This window comes from Parasteatoda tepidariorum, chromosome 1 (assembly GCF_982258835.1).
Source record: "Parasteatoda tepidariorum strain Cologne lab strain chromosome 1, Ptep-v5.0, whole genome shotgun sequence".
In the NCBI taxonomy this organism is placed as follows: Eukaryota; Metazoa; Arthropoda; class Arachnida; order Araneae; family Theridiidae; genus Parasteatoda; species Parasteatoda tepidariorum.
The window spans coordinates 93,232,561-93,248,393 of record NC_141755.1 but is presented as its reverse complement, the minus strand read 5'-3'; the positions used below and the strand labels follow the sequence as shown (position 1 = coordinate 93,248,393).

The 15,833-nt window shown below is 29.5% G+C and overlaps 1 long non-coding RNA gene across 2 annotated transcripts in view; it reads left to right on the top strand.

The window, feature by feature from the left end:
- Positions 1-15,477, top strand: part of LOC107441404 (uncharacterized) — a 279,536-nt gene extending 264,059 nt beyond the window's left edge. For both annotated transcript variants that reach the window (XR_015435857.1, XR_001583730.4), the window contains one exon: positions 15,312-15,477. This is a non-coding gene — a long non-coding RNA (uncharacterized LOC107441404). The remainder of the gene's footprint in view (positions 1-15,311) is intronic.
- Positions 15,478-15,833: the final 356 nt, after the last annotated feature.

Here is a 15,833-nt window from a genome sequence, read left to right as displayed (position 1 = left end):
TGCCTAAAGTCTAAGTAACTCCTATATCAAGCAACAAAAAAAAGGCAAATTAGCTTTCATAAAAAAACTTTTTTTGTGGAACTAACGCGTATTTGCGTTGCACGTAGCTAATAAATAATAAATTCAAAGATATAAATTCCAAAATTAATAATTAATAAAAGAATAAAAAAACAGGAATCAAAACTAAGTGTTATACAAAATTTATTTTAGACAAATTAATTAGCGTAAAAAATCATGTATTTTATACACTGTAAAAAAAAATCTGTGGTATTACTAGAAAATAACCTAAAAACTGGGATTCCATATATATTGTCTTAACGTTATTCGATTAAACTTAGTAAACATGTTTGTTAAGTATGCAGAAAAAGACTTGCTTGAAAAAATATTAATAATTTAGTTCAAATTAGCTGCTATGAACCAATTTCAAAAACGAATCATTAGTTTCTGAAAACAACTATCACAATGAATTTCCAAATGAATGGTTTAAGTACTATATATCGGGTCTGGTTCATTTCATCGACAATCACTTCATCGACAGGCCATTTCATCGACACCACTTCATCGACAGGCCATTTCATCGACTAGGTCATTTCGTCGACAGGGTCATTTCGTCGACAAGTCATTTCGTCGACAGGGTCATTTCATCGACAGGGTTATTTCGTCGACAGGGTCATTTCGTCGACAGGGTCATTTCGTCGACAAGTCATTTCGTCGACAGGGTCATTTCATCGACAAGTCGTTTCGTCGACAGGATCATTTCGTCGACAGGGTCATTTCGTCGACAAGGTCATTTCATCGACAGGGTCATTTCGTCGACAGGGTCATTTCGTCGACAAGTCATTTCGTCAACAGGATCATTTCGTCGACAAGGTTATTTCGTCGACAGGGTCATTTCGTCGACAAGTCATTTCGCTGACAGGGTCTTTTCATTTACAGGGTCATTTCGTCGACAGGGTCATTTCGTCGACAGGTCATTTCGTCGACAGGGTCATTTCGTCGACAAGTCATTTCGTCGACAGGGTCTTTTCATTGACTGGGACATTTCGTCGACAGGGTCATTTCGTTGATAGTGTCATGCGTAATTCTGATACTATTTTAGAGATTTAATCTAAATATTTCTATTATTAATTAGAAAAATGCACTTTATGGCGGTTTATTGTTCCAATTGCACTAAAAGAAGTTCGCTTTTTAAATTAATTAATAGGTAGTTGAGAAGCGTTTAAACGGTTGATGTATCGAAATCTACTTTTCTATATCTAAATCGTAATAGCTCGACACTTATTTTTAGGATAGGTAAGGATTGTCTTCAGAACATTACCAAGCATGATATCCGGACCGTGGTTACAGTTAATATAGTGTTGCGTTAACAATCAAACTGTTTTTAATATCAAATCAAATTAATAAAATAGATTTTTAGAATTAAAAGTAATAAAAATATATTACAATGAAAATTTAGACACTATTTCAAGGAGAGGAAAGCTAAATTTATTGCTGTAAAAATTTTCAACATTTTTACATAAATTTTAACAAAAACATAGACATCAGTCGAATTCTCACAGAAATGAAAATAATCATAGACCTAATTATTATTTCTGCGTAAGTAGAAAAAAAATTCTAGGTTTTTTATGATGGAAAAGTAATTTCTTAATGTTCACTTTAATTGCAGTTTTAAACTTTTTGTTCAGCATCTTTAACATTGGGACAGGAATATGCGTATTCGAACAATCGAATTGAGTCTTAGTTTCGTTACTACTATTAGAGATTTCGAAGAACAATAGGAACACAAACTTGATGTTTAGGTATTTACCGAGGCGGTTGTAGATTCCAACAATATTTAAAGTGCTACTCACCTTACCAAAATTGTTTAGATGCACGGGCGTAACGCTGCAAGCCTGTTAGTGTTTGGTCTTCACAAAATATGTTTTTTCTATGAATAGTGAATTTAATATATTCAATTATAATCTAATACTATCAAATTATACTATTTTTGAATTATACTATTATTATAATTAAATAATAATAGTATTATTTAATAAGAGTAATAATTGTAGTAAGTAAATGATCAATTAATTCATTTTTTATTTGCAGGATTTAAATTAGACACATTTTGCTTAAAAGAAAATTAACAAAAAGTCAAGCTTGGAATTTAAACGTAAGAATAAATAACTCCTACTCTACAAAAAAGAAAAAAAAAATCGGGCAATTAAAATTTGACCAATTTTTTACTAGTATAATTGCTGAAATTTTTAACTGATTTTCTACACAGGATGAAAACACAATTTTCAAACGCTTACTAACCACTAATAGCACGACTTATCGCCAATCAAAATTTTGATTATTTTCTGCCTGAACAAGCCAGGAGACTCAAAACTAAAATGCAGAAAAAATGAAAATAAAAAATGCATATGTATTTAAAATATCAAGTTTGTTCAATAGACTACAAATGAGAAAAACAATTTATAAAAATTTTCACGCATAGCAAAAACCACAAGGGCAAAATTTCACAAAATATTCTATCAACATTCAAAATTCCACTTTTTTCGTTTTGGTAACAAAAATTCACATTTCTTTATCAGGACACATATCAAACATGATATTTAAAAACATTTCCATTTACACTTTTTAAAGGACTTATTGCTCGCCTTTAAAATATATACTCTCACTGCAAATTTTATTAATTTAAATACATTTTTATTCTCTTGCAAATCGAAAAGAAAAACATTTTAATATTTGAGTAAAAAAACAAGTTTGCTAAACTTATTTTAATAAAACATTAATGAGAATAAAATCAGATGTATATAGATAACTCTCCTCAATTATAAACTCAAAAGTCAATTTATTTGTTATATCGTAGTAAATTGCGTCTTTTTTCCCAAATGTTTTAGATCATAAAAACCAATTAGACAGGTTTCCTCCCCTCCTCTGATTTAGAACCATTTTTTATATCATTTCGATTGCATCGCATACCGAGGATGTGGAGTCATTGTGAATTTTTTTTTTTTTTTTACATTAACGAAGTTTATTTTATAAGGTAAAAGAACTTATAAATGTTTAGGGAACATATAGGATAAAATACATATTAAACTATTAAACGCCAAAACGTTATAAATAATTAATTAAATAAGAAATAAAATAAACTGGAAATGCGAGAACAAGATTTTTGTTTCAAATAATATTTCATTTAAATTTTACAAGAATTGTCAGAAACTTCCCTCTTCAGCAGAATAGCTGACAAAGACATGAGGAAGAGGATTATAAAATTTTATCAACATTATTTCCCAATATGTTTTCCAAGTTGGATTTTCATTTTATTTTTCCCCTCATGCATTTTTTTCCCAAGATTTTTATAATGCTAGGAAGTTCAGCCCGTTGCTCACTTCGCTCGCTAACCATCGTAATAGCCACTCATACAACTTAGTTTGTTTTTTTCCTATATCGATCTTTCTTTTAAAGAGAAAATATATAAATATTGAAAATTCATGTAAGAAAATTTTATTAATATGTCAATAGTAACAAAATTAACGATTACTTGAATATGAAAAAAAATCAACTGAGCTTGAAAAAAATAAATATCTAAACACAGGGAATAGATAAATTTTTGATAAAACAAGAAGTAATCTTACTAGCTAACTATCTAAAAGGTTTGTGTTTTTCGGATTAAATTCTTTGTAAACAAAAGTTAGTTCCTTTTCCTTCTCTTTTTTTTTGGACAAGATTTTAAACTGTATTAACGCGTTTTACTCATTGCGGGGGAACGTTATATAAGTATAATTTTCTTTTTTATCGACAGAAAATTTTTGCAGCTGAAGTGGCCTGTTGACGAAAAAACCTTGTCATTGAAATTATCTATCGACCACATGGTTTCATTATCTCACAGATTCATTTTATACCGTCTTTTTTTCCTTCCTAATTTCACCCGTCATTCACTCCCTACATCAAGAATCATTCACAATAGTTGTTGCAATTGCTTTTGCGATGATAATCTACAATAATGTACATTAAAAATTAATCTTAGAAACAAATGTGTTAAATATGATTAGAAAAAAATTGTGTAATATACAACTTAAATGCGTAAAATACAATTAATGTTTCGTTTTTGCAACGTGATGTGAATAGAGGAGTAGGCAATTTTCAAATGAAATGCTTTTTTCCGGCAACTTCAACATACTATTAAGAATTTGCATCAGGCTAGGCTTAAAAAATTTCATCAGAAATATACTAAATTACAAAAAAGTGCAAGGGGCATAACGTCTATTGTAAAAGAATCATAAGACTAGTTTCAAAATTACGCATGACTTTGCCTACAAAATAATCTTCTCTTAATATTGTCGACGGAATGACCCCTGTTGACAAAATGATCCTGTCGACAAAATGATCCTGTCGACAAAATGAACCTGTCGACAAAATGACCCTGTCGACAAAATGACCCTGTCGACAAAATGACCCTGTCGACGAAATGACCCTGTCGACAAAACTACACTGTCGACGAAATGACTTGTCAAAGAAATGACCCTGCCGGCAAAATAACCCTGTCGACGAAATGATTAGTCGATGAAATGACCCTGTCTACGAAATGATCCTGTCAATGAAAAGACCCTGTCGATGAAACGACTTGTCGACGAAATGATCCTGTCGACGAAATGACCCTGTCGACGAAATGACTTGTCGACGAAATGACTTGTCGACGAAATGACCCTGTCGACGAAATGACCCTGTCGACGAAATGACTTGTCGACGAAATGACCCTGTCGACGAAATGACTTGTCGACGAAATGACCCTGTCGACGAAATGACCCTGTCGACGAAATGACCCTGTCGACGAAATGACTTGTCGACGAAATGACCCTGTCGACGAAATGACTTGTCGACGAAATGACCCTGTCGACGAAATGGCCTGTCGACGAAACAACCCTGTCGAGAAAACGGCCTGTCGACGAAATGACCTAGTCGATGAAACGGCCTGTCGATGAAGTGGTGTCGATGAAATAGTGTGTCGAAGAAGTGATTGTCGATGAAATGAATGCGACCCCTATATATCTTAGTATTTACCATTGTTATTAGTATTTACCATTACCATTATTGTTTTTTTAAGCCAAAAATTTCACTGCCATAAAGAACGGTAATTTTTATCAGACTTTTTGGACACGGTGCGGAAATGTTTTGCTGAAATTAAAAGTAAATAATTCAAAAACCAAACATATTTTACAAGCACCATAGCTATGTTCGTAAAATCTTTGCGAGTTCCTAAGGCTTTTTGCCGTCGCTTTTATCAGTTAAAGCTTTAGTTTTTGTGTAATTCACTTAAACGTATAGAGAGAAAAATTAAAACGAACTTCCTGATGAAATGAAGATTTTGATAGAGAGACCAGATTTTTACGTAGTAAGTACTCAATCTTAATGGTTTGAAGAGGATATTTAATACCTAATTAATTAATGAAAATGATATTTTAAGTTGGGATGTCTGACACAGAAATGAACTTTCTCTGAATGAACATAACTTTTTTCAACGAATTCGGATTAATGTCCCCTCAAAATACGGGATTTAGTAGCAATCTGGAAAATATAGTGTTAATATTTTAATGGTCGAAAGTTTGGACCTCTTAATATTAATTTTATTTCTTGCTTATTTCGCCATATCTCGAGAACTTCTTTTAAGCAAATCGAAAAACTTTCGCGCATAATAATCAGATTTTTTTTTCCAAAGATACTTCCTTAAATTATTTAAGAAAGTGGCCACACTGTTAGAATTTCCATTCTAAAATTAATATTAAATGACCTGCAACAGTTTGCCATTCAATTAATCGCAAAGTTTACGGGGAAAAAAACCTTTTTTACCTTTTACGGTTTTGAATCCGTTTACAACTAGTCTGGTTAAAGGACCATGAATACAAAACTAAACGTCTTTTTTTTACCATTTACTACTTGCATGAAAATACCAGATTTTTTCTTTTGCATAAAGCAGCTTTTTGAAGCTGCTATGCGTGAATAAGAGTATCATATTCTAATACCATAAAGCAGTGTTTCCCAAACTTATGACTTTTGTGTACCCTTTCTAAATTTTAGTAACATTGTGTACCACTAATAAAAAAATGAATGAATTTTTTACTATAAAAAAATGCACAAAAGTTAAATATCACAACTGGCTGTTGACACCACTAATTATTAACTGTGCAAAAAATAGCCAATAGAAAAATGCGTAATCGTAAATTATCATGGGTAGCTTTGTTTTTAAATAAAATTTTTTGAAATTTTCGTTTGTTGCAATATATTTTGCATAAGAACGCGTACCCCCACTAAACTGTTCCCGTACCTCTGGGGGTACGCGTACCACACTTTGGGAAACACTGCCCTAGGGTCACAAACTAGGGAGTGCGACACAGTGGAAACTCTTCAGGGGGAAGTTGAGGGAAATGGAGAAAATATTGTGGTGTCAACGATGGGAATCAAACCTCGTTCTGTCGATCATGAGGTTGAAAACTTAGCCCTCTCGACTTTAATATGTACCCATTCGCAAGGAGCTAAGTGGCCTCATTAGGTGGGACTGGTTAGTGCTATAAAATTCTGGTTGTTTAACACTATTTGGTGAAAACAGTTAATAAATGTTTTTTCTCACAGTTAACAGTTTGAATACCATCTTATTTATAGTTATTTGGCTGTTTCGTTTGCATATGGTAAGATAACTATAAAATAAACAGTTATTTAACCATTTTTCCGCGAATTTTTTACCGTGTAGTATAATAGATACATAGATAGATAGTTTGATTTTTGAGATTTTTCTGAAGCATTTAGGCATTACCATTTAATTAGAAGCATTTCTGAAATACTTTTATTTACCTAAATAAGGAGCATTATTATTATATGCATAATTGAAAGATTTTTTTAATCACATTATTAAAAAATATTGCATTATTCAAATTGATAAAAAAAAATTAACATTTCCATTATTTAAAAATATTGCTTTATTCACGTGATTAAAAATTTTACAATACACAAATTATTAAAAAAAATATTAAGTTTCTTCACACTGGGACGAAACTTTGAAATCGTGATTCAGGTGCTTGTTCCTTCTTTCAAATTAACTTAATAGTGTTGAAAAATATAATATCAGCAATGAAATCAGACAACAATCTAAGATTAATGCATGATTAGTGCTCAGAGCAGCGTATCTCTGAAAAAAACACTGCAGAGTGAATCTCAATTTTTTTTTTTAAAAATATGGATCTAACAAAAAATAAAATTAAGATGAGCGCGATAATAAAAGGTAAAAGAACGAATGTCTTTAAGCGAGTATTATGAAGAATTCGCAATTTGTTCAATTCGATGCGCTCCGTTGCCTGAAATGTTGTCCTATCAGTACTTATTATACCAGCAAAAAAAAGGAAATGAAAATATTGAATTAGTGCTAGTTTGTGAAAATGAGTCAAGTTTTAGAGATAACTGCATAGATAAATACTTTTCAAATATTGTCATCTTAATGAGGTACAGAAAATGAAAGAAGTAAATGTCTGTGACAATTGTAATGGTCTGTTGTACGCTTAGAACTTAACTACATATACTGTAAACATTAAACTACTCAAAAAGACTCTACTCAAAATCTTGAATCTATATTATATAAAACGCTAATACGTATGTATCAATAAAACCGATGATATTTCTTTTCTAGCGTTGGCAACAGTTTTCATTTTTAATTGATAGGCTTAGGCGCTCAAGAGTGCGTAGTGAGCATCATATGGCTAATCTATATTACATAAAATGCTAATACGTTTTAATTGATAGGCCTCGGCGCGCAAGAGCACGTAGTGTGCATCATATGTCTAAACGGGAGAATTCTCACCAAATTATCAAAAAAAATTCGTACAAAATTATCTTCATCGAAGCCGATGCTTTACATCCGGCGTTCAGTTCTATTTCATATTGTTTTACAACACATGGTTTTAGCCCTCTGGTGGGAAAGACTTTAAAACAAAACTTACAACAGTTACTTTCCTTAACAACTGAAATTTAAAATAGTGGGATTAAGAAAAATATGTGAACTGTTTGCAATTTCAAATTAATATTGAAATGCACAGGTTTGGAATTTTCTACAATGAAAAGTTTTTGGAACTTCAGTGTTCAAAAAAGTATACAAAGGCTAGACGTTAAGAATGTATCCAATGAGCGAGCAAAGCGAGCATCGGATTGCGAAGCAATCCGAAATGAACTGCGAAGGCAGTTCCGGGGGTTTGCGAGCGCCAGCGAGCAGGGGGCGAAGCCTCCTAGTTTTATTATATTTTTCGATTTGTGTATTCTCGATTTTTTTAAAATTTAAACTGAGAAAGAAAGTATATTCAAAACTACCAAAATATGGTACAATTTAAATGTTTATGGTTCTTTGGGACCATAAACAGGACCATGGAACACCAAAAAACTTGGTAATTTTTAACAAAGAGCTTTGGTAAAAACTTTGGTAAAACTTATGCGGCTTTATAATATGTGATCAAATTTTTTAAATATTTTAGAATTTGGTCAATTATCATGATTATCATGTATCATCATCATGACTCCTGATTAATGAAACCAAAGTATAAAAATGTATGGGGTTTAAACCGCTCATTTGGTAATTTTTCCGTTTACATGGTAATGGTTTACCGAAAATTTCGATTTTCAAAATTATAGTTTTTGCTACCACACATTTAGTAAAGTATTCAAACTGAAAAGTAAATTTAACCAAATACATAATTTTTACACCATGCTTCTGGGTATTATGATAAGATTAACAAATTTTACCACATTTGCCAATTTTATCAATTATAAAACCATTTTTTATTTTTAATTTTACCAAAATCATTAGAAAAATGCTACGGTATAGGTTACTGAGTTTTTTGGTGTTCCTATTGAGCTAAGAAATGGTAATGGCTTTTACCACACTTTGGCAGTTCTAACCATACTTTTTTCTCAGTGTACTATCTCTCCAAATTTTAACAACCCCAAAAAAATTGGGCGAGGGAACTTTTATTTTAAAGGTGAAAAAAAATCAAGATTTCGTGTACAATTTAAGAAGTTTAAATAAATCTCAAACTTCTATAACGGGAAAAGTTAACACCAAGCTCACTTGCTTTTACATCATACATTGAATATTTTCGCTTCCAAAAGCAACAATTTTGGTGCTCTTTGGATATGCTCTATAGATGGTTTACATATGAATAAAACTTGGAGCGAGTTTGTTGTTGTCTTCAATGTTCCAGTACATTTACTGAATCAAAAGTTTTGCAGATAAACTATGCACGTTAATTTTAAATGTTTAAAAATGATAGTCATATTTTAGTTAAGTCTCTGCAAGCAGTATTGAATATTTTTAGATTGCATTGTTTCTATCCGTTTCTGAGAACACGAATTCAAATTAGGCTTAACAGAGGTTAAGCCTAATTTTAATTCTTGTTAATATTCCCCTTTGCTATACGTAAGTTTGATTTACTAACTAATTTTATTTTAAGAATTAGTGTATATATGCATCCTAAATTAATGACTTTTACTTTATATTGTCTCGTAAGAGTAACATCACTGTTCTTATGTGAATCTTATCTTAATGTAATTATAAATATATTAGTGTTACTGAATACTGAAAAAAAAGTGGTAGCTACTTTCTAGCAAGAAATGAAAAATAACATTCTCGGGATTTCGCTATGTGAGGTACAGTTCTTGGTTCTGCACCAATTAGGTGTAACGAATTTACCTTCACTTTTGATGTTAAGCTGCATTATAATTTTTTTACAATGCATTATAATAATTTTTTAATTTATATGTATTGCTTTAATCTAATTACAATGCGATTTCAATATTTTCCAAGGAGAAACGCATTTACAAAAAAAAATCTGGTACGCAGAGAATAAAAATCTGGTGCATGGGGGTAAAAATCTGGTAGATGAAGAAAAAAAATCTGGTACATGGAGAAAAAAATCTGGTAAAATAACTAATGTATGGCAACAACGTTTCTCGTAAAAATGAATAAATATATAAATAAAAAACGTAATTCTGGTTAATAAGACCAAAATATATGATATTTAAAAAATTCATTTGGTAATTTTTCTTGTCATATATGGTAAGGAATGACCAGAAATTCTGTTTTTCAAAATTATAGTTCCTATCACCACACAATTCGGAAATTCATACAAAACTGAAAATTAAATTTAGCAGAATAAATTATTTTTATGCCAAGCTTTAAGGTATCATAATAAAATTACCAAATTTTGTATCGCATTAACCAAATTTTGTCGCATATTATTAAACCATATTTTATTGAATTATATTTTAATAAAACCGTATTTTATTTTACCAAAATCATTTCCAAGGCGCTTCGTTAAAAATTGCCGAGTTTTTGGTGTTTCCATAAAGCCTGAAACACGGTAACTTTTTCCTCTGTGCAAGAATTCTCATTTTATCATAACGTATCCAGGAAATGAGGACAACTTTTGCTTTTGTCTGAAAGACTTACCAACAGGTAGGAATAATATAAAGCGTGGTTTTAAATTCTTAAAAGATTTTTCTCGGTCAATATTTTTTTCCAATTTCTTACAGAAAAAAAAAAAAATGCGAATTTAAGTTTTTGTTTACATTAACCTTCGATTGACCTTACTACGAGCTTATAAACAAAATCTCTTCTAAACGTAAAAACGTTATAAAACTCTCAGAAGACATAAACAAAACACCAATACGGGCGTCAAAAAACAATTGAATTACGAATCTTTTCATTTCTATTGATGATAAATAAATGAATGCCCAGATAATCACACACAACTCAACTCCACTCCGCAAGCGCCTTGAAAGTTAGAAGAAGATTTACAGCTTGTTCCGAAGCTAAACAACTTCCTAGAGGCAGTTTTCATTAAAAAAGAATTCCCATAACTATTCATCGATGACTCTTCGCATGTATCGTTAATTTTAAAATATTTCGCCAAGAAAACAATGGGTGATGTACGAATTATATTAACTCAGAAAAAAGAAGAACATTTGGACGGGTGCAAATAAAAATCGTCTAAACAATGAAAATCAATCAATATCATGTTTCACACTCCAACAAACACGGTCTCGAAGGTAGAGTTTGCCTGTCGCGTGACGTCATTAATTCATACCAGTCATTGAATTTTGAAAGGTTACTTTTTTTTATGGATAATCACGTGATTTCTAATAGTTCCTCTACCTGTACTAAATAACAATGTTTATTAGACGCCAATTTTATGAGGTTTTAGATAATTCTAAATTTTCATCTTCACTTCAATTTATTTGAATATCTGGAAAATTTCTAGAATAATGGAGAAAACGTTTACTTTGCTGTTAAGGGAAGGAGTTTTTCCTTGTAAAAAAAGTTACTTTGAACAATTTAAACATTTTTTTTTAATTTACAGTAAGAATGAATTATTTTACGAAAACGTACATTGTGAAAAAGGACGGATAAAATTAAGGTAAAAAGTACCAAAATTCAATACTTTTCACCCCGAAATCATTTATCATAAGGTTTTACGGAACAAAAAATCTGATGTACTGTAAATTTTGCAGTAATATTTACTGTAAAATCACTAAATCAATGTAATTAAATCAATATTTGAAAAAAAAATTACCGATGCTGAAAAATTTTAAATTACTAAATCATTTTAATTAAATAAATACTGCAAAACTAACGGTATGAAATTTTGCGGTAAAAACTATATTTTGGGTAAAATGTGCAAATCAGATGATGCTGTACTGAGGGCGAATATACTTTATACTGTTATTCTATCCGAAATATTTTTTACAGTGTAGTTCTAAATATTTTTCATTAGTTCAAAGTATACTTTTCAAATGAGGTAAAGAGAAAACTCAAATCCATACCGTATATTCTTTATTAGATTACATCCAGATATAAATAATTATATTACATTACCAGATAAATATTACATTACCACAAACTACATATTTTATAAGATTTCTGTACTATCATAATTCATATTTTTTATCAGATTCCTGTATTTCTAAAAGGTCTCAGTTCTTAAGTTAAATAAGATGCCTATATTTTTTATATGAAAGCATTCTATGTATTCCATAAAATTCCTTTATGTTCTATTAGATCGCGATCTATATTTCCTACAAAATTCTTATGTTTTCGATAAGATCTACATTAATATTCCTTACAAAATTCCTATATTGTCTATAGCATCAAAAACCTTATGTTAATAAAGATTTCGATATTTTTATGTGATCACAATCTCTATGTTATATAAGATTTCAATACCTTTATATGATCACAATCCGTATATTATATGATATTTCAACATATTAATATGATTGCAATCCGTTATATACGATTCCAAAATCTTTATATGATATCAATCCGTATATTATATAAAATTACAAGATCTTTATATGATCTCAATCCGTATATTATATAAGATTTCAAGATCTTTATATGATCTCAATCCGTATATTATATAAGATTTCAAGATCTTTATATGATCTCAATCCGTATATTATATAAGATTTCAAAATCTTTATATGATCACTATCCGTATGCTATAGAATATTTTAATACCTTAATAGGATTGTAATCCGTTATATACGATTTCAAAATCTTTATAGGGTCTCAATCCGTATATTATATAAGATTTCAATACTCTTATATGATCACAATCCGTATATTACATAAAATTTCAAACTCTTTATATGACCACAATCCGTGTACATTATATAAGATTCCTAAATATTCCAGATTATCGCATTCTATACTCTTTATAAAAGCCCTACATTTTGCATAAGATTGCTACCAACATTTATATAATATGTATTTCTATAACATAATTATCAAAAATTTTCTATAAATAAAATATAAATTTTCAAAAAAGCAATCTACCATTTTCTATAAAATCTTATACATTTCTTATATGATCATGATTCATAGTTTTTATGAGATTCCCATAATATCTATATGATCGCAAACCATATTTTTTATGAATCCTTTTTCTTATTTAAAATTATTTATCCGTATATTTTTAAATGTTTCTTTACTTCTATAATATAGTAATAAATATTCCTTCATTCGTTTATACACAATGGCATTACATACATTTTATAAAAATAACTTTTAAAATTTTCTTAAAATCTTAACTGTAGAATAATTTTTTTCCATAACAACTTTCATGTCGTGCCTCATTTTATTAGAAAAAGATATTTTAAGGCAATTTAAAAAATGACCATCTTTTTTGTTAATTTATTAGTATTTTGATACGTTTTATTATATTCAACAGTGAAAGATAAAAAAAAAGTGTACCTATAATCTTTTACTCAAAAACTGTTTCAGCATAGCATGGTCGCTATTTTGATGATCGAGAACAGCGGTTCCCAAATGGTATTCCGCCAAACCCTAGGGTTCCATGAAAAAGGGGTTCCGAGAGTAAGAACTTGTTTCTATCTCCCAGATATGATTTTTGAAATCTGTATTTATTATTACATCTAATTAATAATCTATTATTTATTTAATATTTCGGTTCTCTTCATATAATTAAAATAAAAATCCAATAAAAAAATAAATTGAAAAGAATTTGAATCATTTTTTTTTTTAATCAGTATTTTTCTGAAAACAATATCTTGACTTGAAAAAGACCTGGATTTATGAGAAGCTGCATCAGTATTTATCATCGCGCTTTTAAAATTAAAATAAAGTAACTAAATTCGCTAAAATAAAGAAATATGTTTCCTTGGTTACCATTTTCAACGTTTATAACAGTTCTTTCAGCTTTCATTTAATCAAAAATAACATCGAATCAAAATTTAACATGGAATTTATTTTTAATTTACAGTCTGAAAATAAAATAAATAATCATTCGGCTTATTTAGTTTATTTTCATCTTGTGAATTTACTGTAGACACAAATTTAAAACTAAATTAGATACAATTCCAGAAGTGCAAATTCAACTATCGGATATAAAATCTAATTTAAAGCTATATTAAGGAACAAAAACTATGAAAAAAATCATTCTTCTATTAAATCTTTTCAGGATAAAATAGTCTTTTATTGGACATAACGATCACAATTGTTTATATATATTTAACTATATATTGTTTTTATTTACTTTATTTTATGTGCATCATTATTTACAAAGTCGGGGTTTCGCAGAAAGAAATTTGATCATTTAGGGTTTCATAGCCGACAAAATTTGGAAACCGCTGATCAGAAAATTACATACTATGCTGGAAGCGTTAAATCTTTGCCTCTCGGTTTCAAGTGCTTATTTACCATTTATTCATTTAAAAAAAAATTTTATTTATTTATTTATTGTTAAAATTGAAACCAAATACATAATTGGGAACATTTTTTTTTTCGTTTGAAAATTTCGCAAGCTTTGTTTTTGTTTTTGTTAACTTGAAACACCTCACGTTATTTTATGTGCAACCTATGTATGTACTTTATTTAAAAATAAAGCAAAATAATGTGGCTTGAAACAATAAACATTAAAAGTTTTTTAAGGAAAAAAGGAAAAACAAATTTTAAATACAAAGCAGCATTATTTGCTTTTCCATGTTTATTGAATTACAATTTAAGTTAATTGAAAAGATGTTATTAAATTATTATTTTCCTTCCTCGTGTTTTTGTTTCCAACTCCATTGTTTTGGTACTTTTTACTTGTTTTCTTCTTTAATTTAAAAATTAAAAAATTCATCTAATAGAACAAATGCGTGCCACGAACACGCATAAATTCAGACTTGTATTGTTACAGTTGAAGTGCTTGATTTTATTAAATATAGCAGACGATCGCATTTCTTAATGATACTATGATCGAGTTGAAACAACAATTTGCATTAAAACAACATCGTCTGCAATGAATCGAACCTGCATAATTTGCTGAAGAGTTGAATTTAACTTTTTTAGAATAGCCCGAAGGTACGTATAAATACGAGAAAGAAAAAGCCCACTTAATAAAATAATGCAGGTTTTTGAATAAAAAAAAAGTTATTCGGAATTACAAAAACCGAAGAAAAAGCAAAGAAAACATGGAATTCGAAACCACACGGTAAGAAATTCGATCGCATTCTCATTACTTTAATGACAAAAAGGAAGCATTGTCGAATACTAATTAATTCTTTCGGTTGTTCTAACGCGGTTTTTCGATTTGTTCGTGTTTCTTTTAGAAATCATGAAGTATGTGAAGTTTTGAGTGGATTGAGAATTTATTTTTTTATTTAGGTTATGCGGGATTCAATTTAATTTTTTATTTCACTTTTTTTAAAGTGAAAAAGAAAAAAATAATTTCTTTGATATCTCTTGATTAGATATAAGTTTAAAGAACTGTTTTCTTTTTTTTCAGATGACGACATTCTGATTTGGAATATTTTGAAGCATCTTTCGATTAGAAATGGAAAAACTTTGTGAACAAAAACCGAATCTCTTTGTAATCAAAGAATTGGAAAAAATAAAAAATTTTCTCTTGTTCATTTCTTTAAAGTCTATAAAATAAAAATTTGAAATTTTATGAGAAATAGTTGCTTCTCGCCATTTTTTTTTCTCTTGATAAATTAAATAAACTTACAATTTTACTTACGAGTAAACCTAATATTGAATTCAAGCAATTTTTAACCACATTATTAAACATTAAACTTAAGTTGGTTAAAGTTGAAACTGTTAAACTTTCAACTTCAGCAGGTTAAAACTATACTTGTTTTTTATTTTATTTTGTAACCGTAGTTGAACAGCCGACCCATTTTTTTTTTTGCATTTATGACTACTAGTGTTCAACTCCGTAGTCTTGTAATTTTGAACCCAATACAGAAGAGAAGGGAACTGCTGAGTCAAGTATTGGGAGAAATTTGCCTTCGTGGAGGACTTTTTA